At 31.6% G+C, this 12,287-nt stretch overlaps 1 long non-coding RNA gene across 1 annotated transcript in view; it reads right to left on the reverse strand.

Moving 5' to 3' along the window:
• Positions 1-12,287, reverse strand: part of LOC107441792 (uncharacterized) — a 45,312-nt gene that overhangs the window by 4,757 nt on the left and 28,268 nt on the right. Inside the window, exon 2 of the long non-coding RNA XR_006225804.3 lies at positions 8,392-8,494. This is a non-coding gene — a long non-coding RNA (uncharacterized LOC107441792). The remainder of the gene's footprint in view (positions 1-8,391; positions 8,495-12,287) is intronic.

Genomic DNA, 12,287 nt, shown 5'->3' on the forward strand with positions numbered 1-12,287 from the left:
CTCAAACGCGGTACTAATAGGCGGGTAACCCGTGGCGAGAAATAGTAAATTCGAATATTTTTTTCTTCTTCTTTTGAATGATCATTCTTCATAGGCCGATTCAAAAATCTGTCAAATGTTTGAAGGCTAATTTTCGTTTCAGGAAAATCACACGCGCGTCATACGCTCCACTAAAAAAATGATGATTACCAGCCGCATAATTGGCGTTTAATGTCTTTCAAAATCATTCATGTATCCTGTTGAACTATGAGCTTTTTTTTTCTTTTCTTTTTCTCAAAAATTAGAAAACGTAACAGGCAAGAAAAGAAAAAATACTTTTCATGATTGAAATTTGGTAATTTAGAAAAGCTGATAACAGAACCCGATTATAACGATCTCTGTTTTGAGAAGAATCCCGGTTTAACGAAGAACAAACCTCGGTTTTAGTGATTAATATTTCGTGGCCAAGGAAGATGTTGACGACTTCGAACATTTGAAAATGAGTTGAGAAGAATTTGAAATTTGCGTTGACACCAATGTTATCATTCCCAAGAAACCTGATTTAGAAAAGCAGATAACAGAACCCGATTATAACCAATATCTATAATAATTAAAACGATCTCTGATTTAAGAGGAATCCCGATTTAACGAAGAACTAACCTCGGTTTTAGCGATTAATATTTCGACGAAGTTGACGACTTTGAACATTTGAAAATGAGTTGAGAATAATTTGAAATTTGCGTTGACACCAATGTTATCATTTCCAAGAAACCTGATTTGGAATAGCAGATAACAGAACCCGATTATAACAATGTCTATAATAATTATAACGATCTCTGATTCAAGAGTAACCCCGATTTAACGAAGAACTAACCTCGGTTTTAGCGATTAATATTTCGACGAAGTTGACGACTTTGAACATTTGAAAATGAGTTGAGAATAATTTGAAATTTGCGTTGACACCAATGTTATCATTTCCAAGAAACCTGATTTGGAATAGCAGATAACAGAACCCGATTATAACAATGTCTATAATAATTATAACGATCTCTGATTTAAGAGGAACCCCGATTTGACGAAGAACTAACCTCGGTTTTAGTGATTAATATTTCGACGAAGTTGACGACTTTGAACATTTGAAAATGAGTTGAGAATAATTTGAAATTTGCGTTGACACCAATGTTATCATTTCCAAGAAACCTGATTTGGAATAGCAGATAACAGAACCCGATTATAACAATGTCTATAATAATTATAACGATCTCTGATTTAAGAGGAACCCAGATTTGACGAAGAACTAACCTCGGTTTTAGTGATTAATATTTCGACGAAGTTGACGACTTTGAACATTTGAAAATGAGTTGAGAATAATTTGAAATTTGCGTTGACACCAATGTTATCATTTCCAAGAAACCTGATTTGGAATAGCAGATAACAGAACCCGATTATAACAATGTCTATAATAATTATAACGATCTCTGATTTAAGAGGAACCCCGATTTGACGAAGAACTAACCTCGGTTTTAGCGATTAATATTTCGACGAAGTTAACGACTTTGAACATTTGAAAATGAGTTGAGAATAATTTGAAATTTGCGTTGACACCAATGTTATCATTTCCAAGAAACCTGATTTGGAATAGCAGATAACAGAACCCGATTATAACAATGTCTATAATAATTATAACGATCTCTGATTTAAGAGGAACCCCGATTTGACGAAGAACTAACCTCGGTTTTAGTGATTAATATTTCGACGAAGTTGACGACTTTGAACATTTGAAAATGAGTTGAGAATAATTTGAAATTTGCGTTGACACCAATGTTATCATTTCCAAGAAACCTGATTTGGAATAGCAGATAACAGAACCCGATTATAACAATGTCTATAATAATTATAACGATCTCTGATTTAAGAGGAACCCCGATTTGACGAAGAACTAACCTCGGTTTTAGTGATTAATATTTCGACGAAGTTGACGACTTTGAACATTTGAAAATGAGTTGAGAATAATTTGAAATTTGCGTTGACACCAATGTTATCATTTCCAAGAAACCTGATTTGGAATAGCAGATAACAGAACCCGATTATAACAATGTCTATAATAATTATAACGATCTCTGATTTAAGAGGAACCCCGATTTGACGAAGAACTAACCTCGGTTTTAGCGATTAATATTTCGACGAAGTTGACGACTTTGAACATTTGAAAATGAGTTGATAATAATTTGAAATTTGCGTTGACACCAATGTTATCATTTCCAAGAAACCTGATTTGGAATAGCAGATAACAGAACCCGATTATAACAATGTCTATAATAATTATAACGATCTCTGATTTAAGAGGAACCCCGATTTGACGAAGAACTAACCTCGGTTTTAGTGATTAATATTTCGACGAAGTTGACGACTTTGAACATTTGAAAATGAGTTGAGAATAATTTGAAATTTGCGTTGACACCAATGTTATCATTTCCAAGAAACCTGATTTGGAATAGCAGATAACAGAACCCGATTATAACAATGTCTATAATAATTATAACGATCTCTGATTTAAGAGGAACCCCGATTTGACGAAGAACTAACCTCGGTTTTAGTGATTAATATTTCGACGAAGTTGACGACTTTGAACATTTGAAAATGAGTTGAGAATAATTTGAAATTTGCGTTGACACCAATGTTATCATTTCCAAGAAACCTGATTTGGAATAGCAGATAACAGAACCCGATTATAACAATGTCTATAATAATTATAACGATCTCTGATTTAAGAGGAACCCCGATTTGACGAAGAACTAACCTCGGTTTTAGTGATTAATATTTCGACGAAGTTGACGACTTCGAACATTTGAAAATGAGTTGAGAAGAATTTGAAATTTGCGTTGACACCAATGTTATCATTCCCAAGAAACCTGATTTAGAAAAGCAGATAACAGAACCCGATTATAACCAATATCTATAATAATTAAAACGATCTCTGATTTAAGAGGAATCCCGATTTAACGAAGAACTAACCTCGGTTTTAGCGATTAATATTTCGACGAAGTTGACGACTTTGAACATTTGAAAATGAGTTGAGAATAATTTGAAATTTGCGTTGACACCAATGTTATCATTTCCAAGAAACCTGATTTAGAAAAGCGGATAACAGAACCCGATTATAACCAATCTCTATAATAATTATAACGATCTCTGATTTAAGAGGAATCCCGATTTAACGAAGAACTAACCTCGGTTTTAGCGATTAATATTTCGACGAAGTTGACGACCTCGAACATTTGAAAATGAGTGGAGAAGAATTTGAAAGTTGCGTTGACACCAATGTTATCACTTCCAAGAAAACCTGCTCCCGAGGATATTGTAACTGAAATTCTAGCTAAAGCAGAAGAAAAAATTATTGAAAACGATGATGATAATTTTAAAATTTTAAGCCGAACCGTCCCGAACTCTCTGAATTGCTTTTGAGTGAGCAGGAAAATATAGGGGTGCAATAAAGATCTGTATAGGGGTTTCGAATATAGGGGTGCAAATAAAGATGTTTTTCAGGCCATGAATCTTATTTGAAGAACTATAACACTACAAAGAGACAATTAAAAGAAAATTAACTTATTTTCTACAATAGAGAAATCAATAAATGAATAAATTAAGCACTATATTTATTATTTAGTCAGTATGCACGAAAGTAAATGATTTTCCACGAACCCATTCTTTACGAGCCTTTCGTGGGCCCGTTCCTTAGAACAGCTCGTTATCTTTCTGTGCAATTCGATACCGAGTGGTCCCTTAAAGCTCATTAAAAAAGTTCGACTGTACTTAAAAAAAATAAGCAATATTATTATTAAGCGTAAAGTATTACATAGAATGTACTGTAAAGATCACAGCGAATATATGTTTTAAAAGCAGGACACTCAAAATAAGGTTTAAGTTGGAAAAAATTAAATAAAATCGTATGAGATCTAACAGATCATAATTAAAAAAGACGAGAATGAAAGCACCACTAGTGACGGGAGCAAATAAAGGCTACAGCTAATTTTGGTACAAATTAAATATGAATGATTTATACTTAAAGTTAAATTCCTTGAATTCGGATTGGTTTCGAATATTTTGCAGTCTAAATTAAATCCTTGCGTTTGGTAAATTTTAGTTGGAATATTTTGCACAATAAATTTGATCCTTTTGCATTTGTGCAGTTTAAACCTGATGCATTTGTACAGTGAGCTTAATTTGATTGGAATGATTTATGTCTAAATTCTTGTTCTATTTCACTAGATTCTTGTCTAATTTCTTGTTCTATTCAATTCTTGTTCTATATCAGCTGCAGCCTTTATTGTTTTGGAACACATAAAGGCTGCAGATTATTTAAAATTTTAAACCTTAATCTGAATGTCTTAAATCCTTGTATTTGGTGAATTTTAATTTAAATACTTTGCTCCATAAATTAAATTCTTTGCATTTGGTGCAGTATAAAATTTAATTTTTTTTTGCACTAAAATCTTGGTATGAATGATTTATGTCTTCTTCTGCTCTATTTCAGCATAACTCTTAGAGACAAATTTAGGTTGCAGCTGATTTTAGTGTTTTCAAAATTTATAGATTGATTGAATTATAAATCAAGCAGTTTGATTTAGAATAAATTATTTAGAATACAATTGATTTGATCTGGATAGACAAATTATCTGTGGAGAGATGTCTCTCCTGTTATCATGATAAAAAAATTAATAAGATATTGCGGCGATGATGATAAAAATTCAATTCTACAATACAATAATGCTGTGATGATAAAATAAAAGTTACCGAGTGAGTTCTGGTTTTATTATTCAAGTGAAAAGTATCCAATTTTATGGGTAGATTCAATGCATAGATTCATTGAATTGTAATACAAATACTAGTTTGCTTTGGAATAGATTATTTAGAATAGATTTGAAGTAAACAAGTTATCTTTAGAGGGATGTCTCTCTTCTGATTATGATAAAAATGTAATAAGATATTGCTGTGATGATGAAAATTTAATTCTATGATAATGCTGTGATGATAAAATAAAAGTTACCAAGTGAGTTTTGGTTTTATTATTCAAGTGAAAAGTATCCAATTTTATGGGTAGATTCAATGCATAGATTCATTGAATTGTAATACAAATACTAGTTTGCTTTGGAATAGATTATTTAGAATAGATTTGAAGTAAACAAGTTATCTTTAGAGGGATGTCTCTCTTCTGATTATGATAAAAATGTAATAAGTTATTGCTGTGATGATGAAAATTTTATTCTATGATAATGCTGTGATGATAAAATAAAAGTTACTGAGTGAGTTTTGGTTTTATTATTCAAGTGAAAAGTATCCAATTTTATGGATAGATTCATTGAATTGTAATGCAAATACTAGTTTGCTTTGGAATAGATTATTTAGAATAGATTTGAAGTGAACAAGTTATCTTTAGAAGGAGGTCTCTCTTCTGATTATGATAAAAATGTAATAAGATATTGCTGTGATGATGAAAATTTAATTCTATGATAATGCTGTGATGATAAAATAAAAGTTACCGCTTGAGTTTCAGTTTTATTATTCAAATGAAAAGTATCTAATTTTATAGCATGAAATTTACGTTTTTAGTATAAAATATTTTTACCGAGCTGCAAGTAATTCTATTTCTTTTCATGTGTTGCAATGCAATTTTTTTTTCATTTCGTATAGATTTAATTACAGTGGAATAAATTTTTTAAGAGCTCAATATATTTCTTCAATTCTTTTTATGACCAGAATATGATATCAAACTAGAATACAAACAATTCCCACCTTTAATTTTCACAACTTTTGCTCAAATATAATTAATTGAACTTTTATTTTAAAGCATAATTAAATTTTTACTTCAAGTGTGATTGCCATACTATTTCCAAATCTACTACAAAAATTTTTAATCATGAAAATCCTCTTTTCTCAATGATATCATTAAAAATAACTCTTTTGAATGAAGAGTGGAAAACCAGTTTTTATAGTGTCTTCCGTTTTGTTAATCACTGATAACGCAATTTCGTATTCACCGCATTTTTTTTCTTTCAGCTAAAAAATAAATTTATCTTAATATTTTTTTTTTTATTTCGTCTCATCATATTTACGTCTTTCATATTTCGTTATTATGTTTGAAGTTTTCGCGGGTCTATTTGTCAAGCGGCCATTCAGGAGACGGAAAAGAAACCCATTACTTTCATAACGTCCAGCCTGTCCGGAAGAAATGGTGATTACATAGCGCTTAACTGCCGAATCCCATTTCTTCGCCAAGACCGTAAATATACGGCAAAATGAGAGCCAAAATGTATTCTCAGAAAGGACAGAAAAAATTTTTAAGAAGGTTTATTTAAAACCCAAGGCGCTGGAAAGCAGGCGAGGCAAAACATCGCCACCACTTTATCCTTCAGCTAAGGCAAACAAAATTTTTAATTTGAATTAATGACCAACCCACTTTCGTCCTTTAATAAGGGTTTACGTTATTTTTGCGCGAGGTAATATCATCCGATTGCAAATCCTGCCATTCCCACCCGCCACCGCCAAAAAGAAGTAAGATTATTGGCTTCGAAGAGAAAAAGTGCTAAAAATCACCAATAAAACTTGAGCACCGATAGTAAAACATAGGAATGGTTCTTCTCTGGAGACGGGAATCAGGAATGTCTTGGCAGAATAATCGCGCCAAGAAGATTGTGGTGGTAGGCGGTGGTGTGGTGGTTACCAATCCCACATGGAGACATGATTAAACTTTGTAAATCAGCGGCTAATTGCTCAGGAACGTGCCATATTGCCTTTTAGTCCATCCCTCAAAGTTTGTTCTGCGGACTAAGTGCCTCACTAATCGTTCCCCACCTTGGCTTGGATGGTAATGTACGGCTTCAAATAGTGCCGTTATCCTAGCAGAAACTAAGTTGGCGATGTAAAAAAGTTTTAGGAAGCATTGCGTAAAAATGAAACTCTTTCGCCTGATCTAATGATTAAACGCGTGGCCCTGAATTAAACTTGGTCGCAATTGGAAATCCTCACAGTTTGATAATTTTCCCTTCTTTCTGAAATGATTCGAAAACTCACACAAAGTCTTGAAGAGTAAGATTTCTCTGTCTGTCTGTTGGTGAAAAGCGTGCCTGGAAAGGGGTATGGGGGAAGCCGTCAGAATTTGCACAGAACATTTTTGTTCGTAACCACCCTTTGTCTGAAAATTCATTACGAGTTCCTTTCGAGCTCTTGAGCACGTTCTTCGTTTCGAAAGGTCTCTTAGTGTTATTGCTATCTTTTGTCCCGGAATGTTCCGCGACAAACCGACTTGTTAATTTTGTAGCTAAAAGAGTTTCTTAGAAAACTCATATTAAGAAGTGACGGGGAAAACATCTCCCCTTTGGAAGTATCGCATCATTCGGAAACTGAATAAATTTTGTATGGGGTTATTGTTTTAGATATTACGGCAGAATTTTTTTTTTTTTTTTTAAAAATTAAAAATTAAAAAAAAAGTCATTTTTAATCTAGAATCATGCCCGTCAATTTTGATTCAAACAGAAATATTCTGTACTTTCATATCAATAAAAAAAAATTTGAAAAAACTTGATTTTTATTTTTTTATTATTCAGAAATAACTTATTTTCAACATGTTATTAGGTATTATCGGTAGGAATTGCAGTAATGTGACAATATAATATTTTTCACCAAAAATGCTATAAAATAAGCTATCCTAGACATTTTGGAAAAGAAACTACACCAATATGTATATATAGTTACAGTTTTATGTAACAGTAATAAAAATTCGAGAAGTTTGCCAGCCGTTAGAAAATATATTTAAAAAAGAAGTCCTTTATCACCACGTACCTTTAGTTTCACAAAATTTCTTTTCCTTCGGAGTTTTCCCAGAATTTTCAGAAATTCTTAAAATTTTAGTTCCACAGAATTTTTAGTTTCACAGAATTTCTTGAATTTCTTTGAAATTTCTTCACCTTTTACACAATCTCTTTTATTTAAAATTTAATTTTCATATATTTTATTAAATATTTTGAATTAAATAAGTCTTAATGAAATATTGTTATAATTAATTAATTAAATTTGATAGTTAAATGCAGAACTTATTATTCAATTTCTTCAAAAATTTGTGTAAAAAAGAAGACATGAGTTTATTTATTACGTGATTTGGGACGATTCAGCAAGGTTTCTTCATCAGAAACACTCATATGTCATACGTTTTCCCTCAAGTGTAAAAAAAGAATGAACTGTATTATTCAAAATGTTGAGCTAATCATTGAGCTAACTATTACTGCGCTAATTTTTAGATTATAATTAATTATAATTTTGCTTTTATTTTCATCTGAAATCATTTGATTTTGCACAAAGATTATTTTTATTGAAATAATTTTCACCAAAAATAAATAAAATAAATAGAAATCACACCTGTTCAACAAAATGAAGATAAAAATCTGGACATCACTATCTTTCGTTTCCCTATTTAAGTATCCAAATGTCTTCAAGAACTTCAGAAGAAGCGAAACTAAACCTGAAAGACAGTTTAAAAAAATATCTGTAATTGAAATAATTGTTTGAAAACTAATTTCTGGACTATAATTCATTTAAATTTTGCATACAGATTTCACAAACTACCGTTTCCTTCATTTAAAACCATTCAATTTTTCAGAAAGATTAACTTTATGAAAATAATTGGTTAAGAACATTTCAGACCGAAAAAAAAAAGAAATACGAATAAAGTATACAATTGCAAAGTCACACAAAATCGCAACTGTAGCTCAACGAAATGAAGATAAAAATCTGACATCTCTTTCTTTTACTATTTAAGTTTCCAAATGTCTTCAACAACTTAAGAAAAGTGAAACAAAACCTGAAAGACAGTTAAAATAAAGAAAATTAAATAAAAAAAAACGGTATAAAGCAAAAGAGAACTACAGAAAAAAAAACGTGCGACTCTCGGCCACTTTATTAACTTTTATTAGAACGTTCCCAGCTTACACACCCCAAGGTGATAGAAGAAAAAAAAACGTCTGTGTCCTCATGCAAATGTCTCCTTGATTGCAACTTGACACCTTCAAACGCAGAAGAGATTCTATTAAATTTGAGTGAAAGGTAAAAAGGAAGCCAACCTTTCTTTTTCTCAGCGCCAAAAAGAGTCTTTGCGGATGGGGTGGCCCTGGTATAAATCCGATCAGACAGTCGTAATGCGCTTGGGCAACTTGAGATTTCTTTAACGAACTAGGCGAGTTCTCATTTCTCAATTAAATGCAAAAGTCCTCTCTCCACACATCTTCTTTGCTGGCATGTCAAAAGGTATTTGGCGATGTAGCAGATGGGGAGAGAGCTTGGCTGGCACGCCTTCACCCGTTCTACGCTAGACCAAAACAAAAGGGACTGAATTAAAGAAGACGGATTGTCAGTTCTTATTTCTGCGAATTATTTTCTCGTGTTTTAAGTTAACGGAAAGCAAAGAGTTTGGCTGGAAAAGACGTTTTGCCGAATTACGCATTCAAGAAAAGGATGCCCTTTAGGTGCCATTTCGAGAGAGAGAAAAGACCGATTGAGACGATGGCACTGGAAGAAGAAGAAAAAAAAGTGCCAACTTTGTAAAAGAAAAACAAAGTTTTATGTGAAACGCTGGCGCAGATTTAAAGCAACGCCTTGTCATCGCTCATTTGCTAAAATCTCCGGAAAAGCAGAAGAATCTTGAGACAGATAATTATAAGGAAGTCATTAATACGGACGATGAGAATCGGAAAATGTTTTTAAAAAGGGAAAAAGGAAAAGGGAAAAAAAGGGAATATGATGATGAATAAACGCTGCCTCGCCTTTGTGTTTGTGTTTATATTTTTATAGAAGACAAAGTTTGAAATTGTACAGACAAGGTCCGATGAAGAAATTTTTTTCCCTTTTTTGGTATTTCTAGGAAGTTGATTTATACAACTTGATTTGAATGCAAATTAATGGATTTCATATACGCTTCATGAGTTTAATTTATTTTCTTAGTTGTCATTTATATCACTTTTAATTTACGAGGCAAAGTTTATGCGAGATTACGAATAAACAGTTACTTTTTTTTTAGTGCGAATGCATTCTCTCACGGATGAATTAATTTTACTTTTTGTCTAATACCTTTACGGCTAAGATCACAAAGTGACATATAAAATGTTTTTTTGTATGCATTATGAGTAAATTTTAAAATTACATGAGAGGAAAATCTATTAAAACTTTAAAAAAATGAAATAAAAGGTTTTGGGACAATTTATAATAAAAGGACAGTGAAGAAAAGCAAATTTATGTTTTAAGAAAGCATTGCTTAGTAAATTTGGATCAATGTATTTTGTGTCTGGAATTAAATTTAATTGACTTTTATCTAATATGCTTTAAAATTGAATATTTTTTGAACATTAATTCACATTAGCTTACATTCATAGGAAATTTATTTTTAAAATATCAACATGATATTTTAAATCCAACAAAGAATAGGGTATATTTTGTGCTATGTAGACTAAATCAAAAAACATGAATAAATCACAAATGAAAATACATAAAGGGACATACTATAGTTTCAATTCTATAAACAAGAACAATTTGGAAGACTATTTGAAGAATATTTCAAAGTCTGTTAAGTTTAATCTGTTGCCAAATCCCCTTATATCTGTTTCTTATCTCCTCCTTGCTATTTCCTTGCTCAAACTTGTTCCTATATTCTTTAATAACTGGTAAAAAAATTAATAGCAATCATGTGAAAGGTAAGAAGCTTAAATACTTGATGAAAATAAAAATCAATGACGTCAACTATATCTAATAATAATGATTATATTTAAAATTAAAAGTAGAAAGGAGCTTTTGATCTTAATCAGAACAAGAATTTGAACAATTATGTAAAAAGAAAAATACTTTAGATAAAAAAAAATTATCATCAGTGGCAATGATAAATAATAAATATTAGAGGGTTGCATATCAACAGAATCTCCGAAGAAAATCTAGAAATAAATAAAATATAACACCTAAAGTTAAAAATCTAATAAAAAATATCGTTATAATAATCACAAAAAACGAAAAGAAATTGTTTTTGATCAAAATCCCTGAAGGAAACCGAGAAAATAGCAAAATTCATTAAAAAAAATTTAAAAATCTAATAATTATGTATATAAATGTAAATCGTAATTAATATGTAATAATAATAGTAATCAGAAGGATATTAAAATAACACATAAAAGTAAAAATGTTAATACTAGTAATAATGAATAAAATGAAAAACGAAAAAGAAATGCTTTTCATCAGAATCACTGAAAGAAAAAAAAACGAGAAAAAATTAAATACAAAAAAAAATATATACAAAAATTAAATACAAAATTAAAACATAAAATGTTAAATTTTATGTTTAGAAAAAATTTAAATAATAAGAATCTGCTTTTGATTGAAATCGCTGAATGAATATGAAACCCAGAGTGGGAAAAAAAATATATTTCCGATCTGGTTTTGGAAACCAAGTGCCTCATTTCTTTTTATTTTCACATGCGATGTCAAACAAGGATACCTTTCAACAATTCTCGTTAATTGTTCCATGCACCACTCATAAACATGGAAACGAAAACATTTTCCTCGATCGCGAAAGATAAAGTGAAAATTTCTGAGATGTTATCGTCAAAGATAAAGTTATTCTCATCAAAATCCGTGACACAACATCTGTCACTGCGGTTTTTGACGGCAATGTGACATTCTCAGACGAAACTCGATACAACACATGCTGCTTCTTCTTCAGCTTTTGGAGTGATCGATGGATCACGAGGGACTGATGCCAGCCATCCTTAAAAACAAACCATGTTGCGCACTGTTCAGTAATAACCTTTTAAGGACCCAGAGTTGGCAACGCGTATTTTGAAAATATGTCATTATTCACTACTCCCCCGTCAGAGTTAAAATAAGCTATTTTATTTTAATTTATTTTATTTCATTTTATTACCGTTGTTGAACAGCTGACCCAATTTTTGGGTTTGCGACTACTTATGTTCATCTCCGTAGCCTTGTAATTTTGTTATAATCCAGAAGACAAGGAAGCTCCTGAATCAGTAACCCCAGACGTATTGATTTATTATGGGAACATGGAGGACTTTGCGACTCAACCTAACGTGCATCAGTCACCATTAACTACACGGGGAGTACTCGGCCGACTGGGATCGAACCCACGAACTCTTGGACATGGGCCCAGTGCTCTACCAACTGGGCTATCCTGCTCCAGGATCAAGTATTGGGGGAAATTTGCCTTCGCGGAAGACTTTTGATGGAACTAACCCGAAGGAAGATCACGTGAACCTCCC

Source organism: Parasteatoda tepidariorum, chromosome 1, assembly GCF_982258835.1.
Source record: "Parasteatoda tepidariorum strain Cologne lab strain chromosome 1, Ptep-v5.0, whole genome shotgun sequence".
In the NCBI taxonomy this organism is placed as follows: Eukaryota; Metazoa; Arthropoda; class Arachnida; order Araneae; family Theridiidae; genus Parasteatoda; species Parasteatoda tepidariorum.